Source organism: Dasypus novemcinctus, chromosome 11 (assembly GCF_030445035.2).
Source record: "Dasypus novemcinctus isolate mDasNov1 chromosome 11, mDasNov1.1.hap2, whole genome shotgun sequence".
Classification (NCBI taxonomy): Eukaryota; Metazoa; Chordata; class Mammalia; order Cingulata; family Dasypodidae; genus Dasypus; species Dasypus novemcinctus.
In genome coordinates this window covers 119,021,854-119,031,586 of record NC_080683.1, presented here as the reverse complement: position 1 = coordinate 119,031,586, position 9,733 = coordinate 119,021,854, and the positions used below count along the sequence as shown (strand labels likewise).

General features: G+C 48.9%; 1 long non-coding RNA gene across 1 annotated transcript; it reads left to right on the top strand.

The window, feature by feature from the left end:
* Positions 1-447: 447 nt before the first annotated feature.
* Positions 448-8,506, top strand: LOC111764479 (uncharacterized). Its single transcript, XR_002797072.2, has 3 exons — positions 448-717; positions 1,405-1,590; positions 3,221-8,506. It is a non-coding gene; the product is annotated as an uncharacterized lncRNA (long non-coding RNA).
* Positions 8,507-9,733: the final 1,227 nt, after the last annotated feature.

Genomic DNA, 9,733 nt, shown 5'->3' with positions numbered 1-9,733 from the left:
GGCCACAGCCAGTGCCTCTTCGATAACAGCAGAAAAGATGAATGTTTGCCGTGACTTACCTTTCCATCCAGCATTTAAATTTTAAAGGCATTTAAATCTGGCTACTCGATCAAAACTGGTGATTCGAGTCACTCATCTCATCATCTCCCAGACAGTGTTGGAATAGAAAATAAATACCTCAGCAGGGCTGAAGGCTTCTCCAGGCGCTTCATGAATTCAAAGTTTTCTCTCTTTTTTTTCATGAAGGTTTATTTTTTATTTATTTCTCTCCCCTTCCCCCTCCCCCACCCCCAGTTGTCTGCTCTCTGTGTCCCTTTGCTGTGTGTTCTTCCGAGTCCGTTTTTATTCTTGTCAGTGGCACCTGGAATCTGTGTTTCTTTTTGTTGCGTCATCTTGCTGTGTCAGCTCTCTGTGTGTGCAGTGCCATTCCTGGGCAGGCTGCGCTTTTTTCACACTGGGCGGCTCTCCTTATGGGGCGCACTCCTTGCGCATGGGGCTCCCCTATGCGGGGACACCCCTGCGTGGCACGACACTCCTTGCGCACATCAGCACTGCGCATGGGCCAGCTGCACACAGGTCAAGGAGGCCTGGGGTTTGAACCCGGGACCTCCCACGTGGTAGGCGGACGCTCTAGCCATTGAGCCACATCCGCTTCCCTTCAAGGCTTTCTTGCCTCCACATGCGAAGGATGAAAGACAAGAAGGTGGAGAGGCACAGGTAGGAACCTGCACTACGAAGTCCTTCCGGCCCCGGGGCAGGCCCTCGGGCCCAAACACCTTTGCTCTGGGGAGCATCCTGGCAGCTGTTGGTTCCACAAGTATCCCCACAAAGCGGGGTCCTGCGCTGAACCTCCCAGGTGACCTCTGGGCTCAAGTCCTCCAGCCGGGACCCCGGCAGGGGCTCCCCACGCTGGGTATCTGCTGCCGCGGGGAGCACATGCCGGGGTCTGACCCTTCACACCGCATGTCCCACTGCCCCTCCCGCCAGCCCTAACTCAGAATCCCTGGCCAGGGGTCCAAGGAGGAAGAAACCAGGATGGGAGAAGCAGGGAGCCCGCTGAAGAGGCGCAGGGGCTCTGGAGCGAGGCGTGGGGTGAACGGGGCGAGAAGCGGACTGGGTGCCGCAGAGGGAAGGTATTGCGGGGAGAAGCAGAAATGGGGAGCAAAAAGAGGCCTCCTTTTCCCTTCCGATGCAATGCGTCAAGGGCTGTGCCCCCGGCCCCCTCAGGCTCCTCCTCACAGCCCCCCGCCCCCTGTAGAGAAGGGCTTCCCCGTCCTCTTAAGGTAAAGACAAGAATCCGACCCTGGCCGCGAGGCCCGGCAGCCGCTCCTGTCCCCTCGGCTGCGGCCCGCTGCCCTTGGCCGCTCTCCCCGCTCCAGCCTGCTCTCCGCCACCCCGCGGCAGGTGCCCCGTTCTACCTCAGTCTCCAAGGACGCTGCTCATGTCACCCGGAAGGCTCTTCCTTTCCTGCCGGGGTGAACGAACTCCTGTTCAGCCGCCACGTCTCAGCGTTCATCACTTCCTCAGGGAAGTCCTCCCTGAGCCCCCGATTTGGAGAGAGCTCTGCTGCAGCCCAGGTCATGGAGTCAGGTATGTTTCTCTCGTTGCACTTCCCAGAGCTGTGATTTTCCAGCGACTCCTCTGTGTTTTTGACTGAAGCCTGTTTTTCCCTCTAGAGTCTGGAGACGCGGCTGTCAGCCCCGGGAAGCCTGTTCTCAGACTATTTGGCTGCCTCTGTGCTCCTAAAGCCTCCACTGAGGATGGCACGCAATAGATGCTCAATCAATAGGTGTCGAATGAATGAATGAATGGAAGGATGGATGGATGAGATGGGCTGAGGAGAGAGGGGGTCGGGTCTCCCTGAGTGCAGGGAAGGGCAAAGGGGGCTGATGTTTACAGCTACACCCAGCCGCTCCTAAGGAAGGGTGTCCACAGGCAAGGAAGAGCCTGAGCTCAGTTGGAAGTTCAAGTGTGTGTATTTCAGAATGCCCTCATTCTTTCTCTCCTGCCGTCCTCCTTTCCCCTCAAATGTGATTTATTCCGAGAAGTTTGGGCTGAATTTTTGAGACAGGAGCTTCTGTACCCCCAATAGAATGCATACTTCCTCCCCGTAAAAGAGAAAAATACTTCAGAATGCTAACCCGTCCACAGAACACTCGATTTAGAATTGTCAGGCAAAAAAGCAATCAAATCAGAAAGTTGCCTCTTTGCTTTGCTTCCACAGTTACAATTAAATAACAGCCGATGGAGGAAATAAATGCCCCTGACTGTGTCATTTGTGGGACCTTGAGAGGTTTCCTGACAGGCAGCACTTGTCTTCCTAAATGGCATTTGCTCTAATGGGGTTAACCTCCCGAGAACATAGCTGTGTTTACACTTGGCGCCTCTGGCCCTAAGGGGTTAAAATGGAGTGCGGCAACTTTTTCATTCCTCAGTTTGTTATGTCCTGCTAAAGTGAAAAAGAATTGCTTGTAAGGACAGAAAATGTCATCGTTTTTTGCACTTGCCCTGACCCCGACGTCTAAAAATACAAAATGCTGAAATTTCTGGAGCAGGTGACATTTTTTTCAAGCTTAAAGAGGGCTAATTGTTTAAGGTCTAAATGTAGCCCAGGGAAGAGGACAGAAATAGAGAGGTGTCTTTCCAAGCGACCCAGCTGGGATAAAACCAGGCTCCATCTTCACTTGAAAGGCTTTTTGTCTCTGCCTTCTTCCTCTCGGTTTAAAGGGAAGCATTTCTTTTTTAGCATAATGGATAAGGGTGTCACCCTGGCTACCTTCCGTCTACACGCGGGGATAATTTTAGCCTGCTCCTCGTGTTAGCTCACCGAGGAATTTATAGTGCTCATCAGCCTTTGCTCGAAGCCGGAGACAGCCTTGGAGACTCAGAGAAAGTGATCTCCCTGTTTGAAGCGCCTCTCCCGCCTCGTATTCCAGGCTGCCTGGGGAAGCCAGAGGAGGCGGCTGTGCACCCAGGCCACGCGGCGCCTGTTGTGATGGCACCGCTGCTGCTCACCGTGGGTTTTCCTTCACCCTTTAACTTTTCTTTCCCCCTTCATATGTGCCCTAGTTCTTAGCTTTAAATGTGCCTTTCGAAGACTTCCTTTGGCTTCTAGTGGGAAGGAAATTGATCGCTCCTCAAATGCATGTTTTTAATTGACTTCCTCCATCCTGGCTCGGAAATTAACTTTCTGTCCTCCCCCACTGCATGTGTTCACCAGGGTCTGTGACACCTTCCTGGACAAGAGTGGATGAGCTCCTGAGTGCTGCCGACGTCACCTGGTGAGGGCTCGACATCCCCAGGACGCTGTGAACGACAGAACCGTCCAACTCACAAGTGAATTCTAGCCGCGGAGCCCATCGATTGTCGTTGTCATCCAGAATATGTTGCTATCGCCTCATTTTTCTCTGCCGGTTGCAAGGCCCTCTTGAAAAATCAATCCCCCGCTCCCTGTGGGGAGTTGCGCAGGCGTGGGTCTCTGGAACCGGGGCTGTAGAGGCAGTTACTCATTTTCAGTCTCGTCGCAGTTGTTTTGCTTCCCATTCAAATTGAAATCTAATGTTTGGCTGGAAAAGGATCGATAACTTCTGGGAACAATTACGCCCATTCCAAGAGGTGCTCCTGGTTCTTGCGGCGCTTTGCCAGACAGCTGCCGGGCAGCCAGGTGGGTGCCAGCAGGTGACTGTGTTTTCACAGTCCCACGGAAAACAGCCCCGCAGACCTTTTCAAAACCCACTACCTCCAGCGGCCTCTTTTCCTAGCAAGCACGATCCCTTGATTTTCTTTGTAGATATTTCTCATCGTGGGGAAATTTTTCTTTCTCTACCCCCAGAACTTTTCCAGACTCTGTCTCAACCAGTCACAGAAATAGGTCTGTGTGCATGGGTTCTTCACATTCCACCGCCACATACATGCATAGACACACAAGCACACCACATACACACCCCTGCATGCACAGACACCTCCCACATACATGAGCCACGCGTGTCCACGCATATGAACATACATTCACGCATCGTGTTCTCACACAGCCACAAACATAGACACCAGGCCCCACATCCATGCAGGCACACACTCACACACGCACGCACACACACCTCATGCACAGCCCCTCGGAAGGTTTTCTTAGTAATCAATTTTCCTGGAACGAGTTAAAGGAGCTGCCTTCCTCGTGGGGTTTCCTTCAGTTACTTCTCTTTCTCTTATCTGAGTTCCGTCCGATCATCCACTTTTAAGATGTAAAGTTTCGCACCCATGACCTGTGTTTTCTTGCTTTCCTCCCTTCATGCACGTCATTTCATGACTGCTTTCTTCTCCCACACCTTGCACTCGGTGAGGTTCTTAAATAGAGCTTTTAATGGCTTGGAAACGAAGGACCATTTCAGGACCACAAGTGAGAGCACATGGAGACCTCCTCATGTTTATGAAAAGACGAAGCCAAAAGAAAACTGCAAGATCCATTACCTTCTGACATCCGTAGCTCTCCTCTGACCGAGTGTGATGCGTCAACCTTTCTCCCTCCCTGGTTCTCACTGAGCTGACACACTGCAGGTGCCACCGTGTAGATGCAACAAAGAAATAAAGCCCATTTCTCCTCTGGTTCAGCCGCAAACACATCAGAGAAGATAGAGTTATCATGAGCTAATTACAGTCCTTTGAAATTACCTTTGTGCTTAGCAAATAGGCATTTTTTTCTTTGCTGGTGATGAAGAAGTTGGCAGTTTAAATTTTTAAAAAAACACTATTTAAAGTAACAGAGTACAGTTATATAACCTTTTCACATAAATCACACAATAACTCTTTGTGCTTCGAGAAAAAAAAAGAACTGCCATACTTGTTAAGAAGATTATTATTTATATAATAATCTATGCAAAGGATTTTTCTTTTCCTTTTATAAAAGTGGGATGTTCTTTTTTTTTTTTTAACCTCTGGAAGTTACAAACCGGAGGGCAGGAAGGCCGCCCCCACTCCCCAATCACCACTTTGCTGCTCGTAATAAAGACTCCAATTCACGCTGTACTTCGGCGTTGCCATACTTCTCTTCATGCTAAGCAGCCAGATAGAAAACTTAATAAAGGAATAGGCGGCGCTTACTAACTAAATAAAAATAGAGAGCCGAAACCCAATCCAGTAGAAGGATTCCTCTGCATCCACAAATCACACCGTGACCCGAAAGCATTTTCTTCAGTTTTGCGGGAACGTGATTTCTTCGAGGGTGAGGGACCTCTGAAGCCCCGTCCTTTGCTTCTCCGTGGAAGGTTTCCAGCAGGTCCTTGTTCCTCCACTCCCCCTCCCTGCTCACCCCTCCACTTCCTGTATCTTTATTCCCTGCTTTAAACTTAGGAGCAATTGTCTTTAATCACATTCAACGCTGTCCCTACCCACCATTCATAAACACCCCCCATATCAAATGTCCTGACTCCAAATCAAATGTCAGATCTTATCTCTGACCAGTCAACCCGGAAGCATTTCAGAACTGATGGCCAAGGCCAAACACAGGCTATTAAATGCTAAGCTTGGCTTAAGCAGATCCACCTAATCCTCAGCCCACAAGATCCCTCCAAGAAGAGTGATCCTTTCATGGAGCTAAACCCGGAGGCGGCATTTCATTGGTCAAGTCTATTCATTCCAAGCCTGGCTGAACAGTGGGGGTGCTAAGACAAGGAAATCCACAAGGACTTGCTTGTGTGTCCTTATCTTTCTTGGAGATGCTGACCTGACTTTTAAAAGCTATCTCCATGGAAAATTCTGGGCTCCACTCCAAAACCAACCAGTAGGAGGTGGCTCTCTTAATCACTGGCTGAGTTCCGTCTTTATATAAACAGGTTAAGCCAGCTGCCAGGGCCTCTGTGACCCATTCCAGCTCACATTACCCTCAGCTGGAAAGATGGGCCTGAACCATGCCTCATCACGAGAGTGGAGAGCTCTACCTTTCCCAGGTCACTGCAGAAGCCTGCGTGTTGTGCATGGCAACCAGTCATCAGAGTCCTGCTCATGTTCCCCAAGGAAGAGAAGCAAACGCCAGAGTCACAGAGGCACACGTGCATGGCCCGACACTAACCTGGCAACTGAAGGGAAAGAGTCAAAAAGAAAAGAGGCAGTTTAATCATTCTGATTGATACAGAGCTGTGGCATTACTCATATGTCCCTAGCCCAGTGGAAAAAATAATAGAAGTGACGGTAACTCTTTGGTTATTTTGGGGATGGAGAGATCACTGGGGATGGGAAGTGATTAACCAGGAGGACACTCGCCCACCGGCTAATCCACAAAGGGTCGTCATAGCCCAGGATGGACCTCAAAGTTGTTCATATGAACAAGCAATGAGCATCGCTGACACAGAAAAGGTGCCTCTGCCCAAGTGCCTCCCCTTCCTCAGACACCCCTGACCCTCCCTGGACCCTGAGCGTGTTCCTCAAAATGATGGGCTGCCCCAAAATAGCAACAAACCCCGTGGAATGGAACCTGAAGAAATGGAACATGGCAACAGACTGCCAAGCTAGACTTGCAGATGTCAGACAAACGTAATCATGGCAGAAAAGGAGGACCTACTGTGTCCGTTGCACAAGAAAAGAAATGTGAATAGTATGAATTCGGAGCTTGCGCATGGTTTAGGCAACCCACCTCGAGCATGGAGACAGTCGATCAAGCAAGCGAGAGAACACAACCCTCCCATGCGCTGTGGCTTTGTTCTGTCCGGGTGAAGAACGCTTTGCTCCACAGTTGGCATTGTAATGCTAATAATCTGGAACTCTGGACCTCGCTCCTGAAAGAAGAGCTTTCCAAGAGAAAGCATTTTAACATAACGTCGCATGGATTTAAAATCACCGAATTAAGGCCACTGGTTTATTGGTTTATAAACCAGTGAATGACTTAGACTAACTTTTTTCTCTTTTACCAGCAGAATTGAACGCAAACTCCGTGCGTAAAGCCCCTATGCTGAATTTTTTCCAAGCACACTCTGCACACTACTGCAATTCTAGTAGGACCCTTCGGTGTTTTATTTTGACAGCCTAACACTACGCCCATGGGAGCTGAGCTTTTCAGGTGTCAAAGAGGATTTGTTATGAGAAAGTGATTGTAATAGGATTTAATGTCATTGAAAGTGGAGGTACAGTAGCCATACAGAGTATCAAAGAAAGCGTCCCAGCTTGCAGGAAGGGTGGAGTCCCTTTCACTGAGTAAACAACCAAAGTGAAGAGAGAAGAAAATATTCTCTGCCAACCGGACCTACCAGGTTGGCCGACCTGATAAGCCTGCCCCACCGCCGTGGGCATCCAACCCACAGGGTCTCGGGGCCCCCCGGCCCGAGGGCTGTCCACAGCTGCAGCATCCGGCCCTCGGAGAACAGTGTGACTGCAGGCAGAGTTGTCGGAGTTCTTGTCCAGCACACGATAGGCCATATCTCCAGCTGCAGGGAGGAAAGACCATCCCTCAGCCCCCGCCGGGCCTTCCCGACCATGAACTCTGGCTCCACAGCTGTGAGTCCTTCATGCTTTTTTCCCCATATGGAGGTGCGTGAGCACATGTACACACGTGCACACACACACAGGTACATGCACACACACAACCCAGCAACCCAACAACGCCCTGGGCTTTCACCCCTTGTCTTGACAACACCATTCTCCCTGGCAGCACGGGGGATTTACTGAGCAGCAGAGTGTTCGCCTAGGTGGAGAGCCGCACGCCGAATGCAAGCGCCATGGCCACTGAGGGCCACAGGAAGTCCCCAAGATGAGAACATGGCAGCAGAAGCATGAGGGAGAGGGTAACCACCGAATGCTGGCTCTCCTCTGCATCACTGCAGGGCTCTTTTTCCTTCTCCGGGGGGTGCTTCCCTCCCATCGCAGGGGGCCAGGCCTCCATCCTCACTGCTACCATTAGTAGCCTTGTCTTGGTTTTCAGTCCACCTGTGGTTCTGTAGATGGTCAGGGGCAGGACCTGAAGTCAACCTTGATCAAACAGCCAGAGAACATTCTTTCCAATCATTCACTCCACTTCTTGACTGCCGTGGCATCCAGTAGCAGGATGCCTTTGGAGCAGAGACATAGTAACTCAGGCAAGGAGCTTGCTGCCTGTGCTTTCGGCGTTAGCGCCTTGGATTGCATTTTCCGTCTCTCAGGCATGAGAGTGATTCACCAAACCACGTGCCCATGCTTGTGCGTCTTCTGGGATGCTTTTTCTCCACACCAAGTTCATTTCCACTGCATTCCCAATGTATGTTAGAATGTTAGGTACCACTGTATTATTTTTTAAATATCAAGTTTTTCTTCTGATTTATGCTACCCCAAATCATGACCAGTCATTTAAAAAGATGGTATCACACTTGAGGATTTTTTTCCTTCTTTCCACCTATTTCCATCTTTTCTGGATGGCCATGTGCTGCTTTTTCTTCACCTTTATTTCCATGCTAGTAGATTCTCGAGGCACACCAGTGTTAAGGGCAAAAGTGAAAAAACAATCTAAAACGGGGTAAATACAGACTTCTCCAGCCAGGTCAGCACTGAACAACTGATCATATTTATATTTCAATTTTTTTATATATGAATTTATATATTTGTTTGTATGTATATATTAAACATATAAATATATTTTTAGCTTTGTTCAAACATGTATTTGTTTATAGTGTTTTTTATTTATATAGCTGATATAAGTTTTTGGTGATTTGGGAATTAATATTATCTTACCCAAAATTGTGATGTTCTTCTGAGAACACTGGATTCAGAGGAAATATTAAAGCAGCTCTATTTAGAACTCTTCACCTCCCAGACCGATGCCAAAATACCCACATTAAAGCAAAGTTGTCGTTACCTCTACAAAGCAGGTAATCAACTAATTACATGTTTTGATTAAAATAGCCCTCTCTTGCAGGATTTTCCTTCATTCTGCTGGGTTAGAGTGAGCTGTGTGGGGCAATCTCAGTAAGCACCAAATGTTAAGGTACACCCCAGCAAAGCTAATGTGCATGACCCACCTGGGATATTTGCGCATCCACCCTACTTCCTCCAGAAACTTTGCTGCTCTTCCAGCTCTTTCATCCCAACACATTCCTTTCACTCCTCACCTAATTCCCCGTGTTGCACACGGGATCCTTCTACCCTAAACACAAACATGGCTTCTACTTCTGAGTCCATCGTAAGAAGCTCTGTCATAAACCACTTGTTCCTTTGATCACAACTCTACCCGTGTTCTTTCATGCTCCATGAACTTTAACCCCAGTTCATTCTGCTTTGTTCCTTCCAAACATTCTCCTTGCTTAGTATTCTCACCTGCCAATTTCCTACCAAGAGCAACCCACCAACCAGCATCTGCCAGATATCCTCCTTCTCTTCCTTCACCCTCTCCAGGAACACCCGCTCTTCTGAGAACAGCATGTGCTCAAATCCAAAATCAACTTGGTGTGTACATTGTTTTGCCCTTGAATGATCACTACCAGCAGTCATCACATGGATTTTATTCTCCAAATTTAAACATGAGTGTGTTCAATGCTGTTACATTTGTGATGAAGACCTAATATCATAATTTCGCAAATATTCCAGACATTCCCCTTTGCATCACTAGGTAGAACTGCTATTGTCTGCCCCCTAAGGACTCAATATAGCCCCTGACTCTCATTAGCCAATGAAGTGTGACTGAAAGTCAGTGTGCAAGTGGCCACATGCCCTTCAGTCTCCTGAGGTATCGGGTGTATGTCTGACTGCACTTCCAGGCCCCTGGTTCAGGGATTTCAACGAG